Below are 5,055 nucleotides of genomic sequence, written 5' to 3' on the forward strand. Positions count from 1 at the left end.
AGGCCAGCCTGGTCTACAAAGTGAGTTCCAGGACAGCCAGAGCTATACAGAGAAACCCTGTCTCGAAAAACTAAAAACCAAACCAAAGCAAAACAAAACAAAAAAGAATTATTGTTTTAAACTCCTAATGAACTTATAGAACTACTGACAGATAATAGATGCTTATTAGATAACTAGTCATAATGAAAGCTTGTAAACATTCCTGCTGAAACTTCTTATTCAATTTATGATGAACTTATGGAATGTAAAGACGTTTGGAAAACCATGTGATTTATTCTCTGAGAAAGTGTAAGTACTAAGAAGAGGGCTCCTGGCTGACTTGCCAGACAAAGGAGCTCTAGCAATTAATCCTTTATTTAATTCCCCACTGCTAAAAAGCACATGTTAATTTGTCAGACTTTAGTGCTTATTTAAGCACAGAACAATAAGAGTTAAGTTTTCCAGTGCTTATTCTAGCATGTAGAATTAAAAAGGAAAAGTTAAGTTTCCTACAAGATCAGAGATCATTTGTCTATTGGCTTTCATCTAACACTGTGTCCCACTTCAACGTGTTCCCTTAAGGCTGGACAGGCCCCCGGCAATTGTCCAATGTTCTCTTGCCTCGGTTTTCTTGTTTACCACACTGAGATTATATCCACATCTATAAGGTCCTTTCCAGTCCTAACACCCTACAGGAGTAGTGGTTAAACATCTTCTGAACTGAGCTTTGCCTTATCATAACTGGCCTTACAAGAAAGTCGGTGAGACGTTAAGCCCATTTCATCTCTCACTAAGTGAAGCAGAAAGGCTCATAGAACCTTTGGTTTCCTGTAAAACTGTCACCTGTAATCAGAATCTACTCAAGCTCAGTTTTGGATGCTGCGTCTCCCTAAAAGCTTCATGCCATGCATAGAAACTGCAAGACTGAAATACAATCTACTCTCAGAGAGGAACAAATTGTTAGAAACATTGGCAAGGAAAGAAAAGGCCTTACCCATACCATAATGAGAGAAAAGGAACTCTAACTGAATAGAAGACATGTCCACAGAGGACCAGAAGAGTAGAGGTATGCTGTTGTGGGGGAGGCTGCATAGTCTTTGCGTGGGTGAAAAGAGAAGAGCATGTGCAAGGTACTTGCAGACTATCATCAGGCTAGGGAACAGTTTGGGTAATCATAGAGAACGGGTATGCTATTTAAAGGCATTCAGGCAACTTACTGAAGCCCAGGATTACAGTGGCTAGGAATAAGGGGAGTACAGTGGCTAGGAATAAGGGGAGTGGATTAAGCTGAAGCCAAATAGTAAATGACTCTATATGTGTGTCAGGGGAATTTAGAATGACTCCTACGGAGCATGTCAGGAAATTCTCTAGCGGGGGAGAAGACTTGGACTTGTTTACAGTAGGAAACTCTGCTGGCAGCAGCACAGAGGATGGAATAGTCTGAAAAAGGAATGACTGAAGTGAACCAGAAGAGAGGTCCCCCCAAGGCATGTAATGGGCTCACCCCACGCAGGCTGTTGCAGGATGGGGTCATATGTACATAGCGCTGCATTATGCCTTTTCTATGTGGTCAGCAGTACCTACTGAACTGCAGAAAGACTTTCTGGAAGTCCTACCAGGAGTGTGTTGGCTCTCTGGGCCAGTACTGACAGTTTTCAAACTGCAGCATTTAATACACAACTCATGCTTTGCTGTAGTCTGCTGTCTGCTATATTCCCAGTGCAACTTTCAGTATCAGGGTGTCCCCACATGGTCCTAATCGAGCCTTGCCAGAACTGTGGACACCTGGATGCGAATATGTTATTCTGTTAGGAATGTCTCCTTTTTAGTTCTGTTTTCATTTTGGAGAGAATGGTCAAACTAATTAAGCTTGGGAATCATGTACCTATGCAGGACGCTTGGGTCTGGAGAAAAAGCAAAGCTTTAACTCAAGGTTACTAGCTTCTTCCTACTGGGCTTCACTTCCTGGTCACCACCCTACAAGAACAGCATTTTTGTTGTTGTTGTTGTTGTTGTTGTTGTTGTTGTTGTTGTTGTTGTTATTGTTGTTTTCTGTAGAGGTCCATTCAGCATTCTTTATCGTAGGACCTCACAGTGCTCAACAAAAGCAAAATTCACAGAGGCCCTCTCTATATCACAGACATTGTTCTCCTTTCCCATTTATATTGTCCATATTTTCCCTTTATTGAAAATAGATACTTTTCTCATAAGCTATATCCTGATTATAGCTTCCCCTCCTTCTACTCCTTCAGTTACTCCCCCAACTGCCCTCCCCTCTGGATCCACTCCCTTTCCGATGCTCATTAGAAAAGAATAGCCTTCTAAGCGAAAACAACCAAACATGACAAAAGAAAATAGAATCCAGTGAAGCAAAAATTATCATATTGAAGTTAGGCATGGCAACGCAACAGAAGGAAGAGAGTCCCAGGAGCAGGCACAAGAGTCAGAGACCTACTCAAGAGTCAGTAGTCAAAAATACTCAACTCGTAGCTATATGTACGCAAAGGACCTGCTATAGACCCATGTAGGCCCTGCAGTTGCTGCTTCAGTCTTTATGAGTTCATATGCGCCTTGCTTAGTTGATTCCGAGGGTCTTTTTCTCCTGGTGTCCTCCATACTCTCTGATTTTTACAGTCTTTCTGCCTCCTCTTCCTTGGGAGTCCCTGTGCTCTGAGGGGAGGAATTTAATGGAGGCCTCCCATTCAGACTCTCTCCTTGCCTAATATCTGACTGTGAGTCTCCACATCTGTTCCCATCTGCTGCAGAGGCCTAACTAAGGCACCGATCTATGAGTATAGCAGAATATCAGGAGGAATCATTTTACTGATTATTTTAAACCAGTAGTGTTTTAGGCTGGGTGTCTATGCTAGCTAGTCTAGTTCTTAGTTACCCAAGCAGTGTCTGGTATGAGTTTCTTCTCATCCAGTGGGCCTTAGGTCATACCAGACATGGGTTAGCTACTCCCTTGCCTTCAGTACCACCATTGTCCTAGCATACTTTGCAAGCAGGATAGATTGTTGGTCAAAGGTTTTGTAGCTGAGTTGGCAGCCATGCTTCTCTCTAGGTAGCCTACAGAGTACCTTCCCACACCAAGACTAGAACAAAGATGTGAGTATTCCATGTAGGCACAAGCTTAGCATCTCCACGTTCAGTGAGCTGTGTGAACGTCATCCTCGACAACGGGACCCCACCATCAGTTTGCAGAGAGTAACCTTTTGTCTTAGCAACAGCCTGGGTTGCTTGGGGATGTCCATGGGATCCACTTGGTCAACAACTCAACTGAATGCAACCTTGCTCTGCCTCTGTAAGCCTCACCTGGCAACAAGAGATGGCCAGTTGAGACTCTGTAGGAGAAGATGTCGTCTTTGAAAGAACATTCAACTGAGAAAATGAAGTCTAAAATATTATAAAGACATATGCATTTATGTGTGTAAAACATATACATATATTACATCCATAAAACATTACAAGTTTTAGATGAAAATAGAATGACTCAGTTACTCAGACAGCCTGAAATATGTAGTATAAAATTCAATAAGGTATTTCATAATATTTCATTTTAAAAGATTTAATACCAGAATAGTAAGCTGACTTTCTATAGGGAGTATGAGAGCATATATTTTAAAGGTTATTTTATAATTATTGTGAAATCTGTACTTTAAAATGTGTTTTTGAAATAGATGTCATGTTGAAAAATGGTAGGGAACTAAGGAAATAAAGAAATAGATTTTGGGGAGAAAAACCAATTTCTTCAAATTAAGCAAACACGTACTTACAATTGGATGTGTAATAAGAGATAGTAAAATATGTTTAAGATGCAGTAGTCTGTACATAAACCTTACACAGTAGGATGGGTACCACATGACTTCACTAAAACAGGTGCGCCACGCTTGGGGAAGCAGTGAGGTTTACAACTTCAAGACACTTTTATTTTTTCAAAACCAGAAGATAAAGGAGCAAGATAAATATGGGTATGACTTACAGGGTACAATGGAGGTTTGTCAAAGTTTGACTAAACTTGTGATATATGGTTCACAGACTGATAAGATTTGAGTACAAAGAAAATGTTAACTTCTTAATTTTACTTATTTCTGATGCTTTAATTTTAAATGTGTAGATTCATGATTCATGTGCTGCTTTACATACCCATACATCAATGTTATATGTGGCACATACACCCTCCATACCACCATCTCTTCTTCTTCCTCTATGCACATCTGACATTAGTCCTCCTTTTGGCCCTGGATAGCTTTGCTTCTACTTTCATGTTATATATGCAGATACCTACATCCTGGAGCGATCAGTTCATAGACTACTGTAGTTTATTCCTTAAGATGATGATAATTCTTGCTATGACATAGCATATGTATCTATATAAAATCTAGAAACCACATATGAGACAAATACATGCAGTATTTGCATTTTTGAGACTGGCTTGATTCATATGATTGTCTCCAGTTGCATTTCTATGGAGTCTCAACTGGCCATCTCTTGAAGCCATTCAACTGAGTTCTTGGCCAAGAGGGTCCCATGGAAATCCTCAAACAACATAGGCTGTTGCTAAGACAGAAAGGTTGCTCTCTGCAAACTGACAGTGGGGTCCCATTGCAGAGGACGACATCCAGACAACTCTCTGAACATGAAGATGTCGAGCTGGTACCTGGAGCTGTTACACAGAGCCTTTGGTCTGTGTGACTGAAAATAACACGATTGTGTAGCTATGGCACATTTTTTTTAATCCACTCTTCTGTTGTTGGAAATCTCAGTTGGTTTCATTCCTTGGCTATTGTGAATAGTGCTGCAGTAAATACTGATGTGCAAGTGTCTCTGTGATTTGTCTGGCAGAAATCAGAACAGCAGGTTCAGAAAAGGATCTGGCATGAAATAATTCTTCTTCTTCTTCTTCTTCTTCTTCTTCTTCTTCTTCTTCTTCTTCTTCTTCTTCTTCTTCTTTTTGTTTTTTTTTTGTTTTGTTTTGGTTTGGTTTTTTGTTTTGTTTTTTTTAACATTTTTTTATTATTATTATTTTCTTTATTTACATTTCAAATGCTATCCCGAGAGTTCCCTATACCCCAC

This window comes from Mus pahari, chromosome 5 (genome assembly GCF_900095145.1).
Source record: "Mus pahari chromosome 5, PAHARI_EIJ_v1.1, whole genome shotgun sequence".
Lineage (NCBI taxonomy): Eukaryota > Metazoa > Chordata > Mammalia > Rodentia > Muridae > Mus > Mus pahari.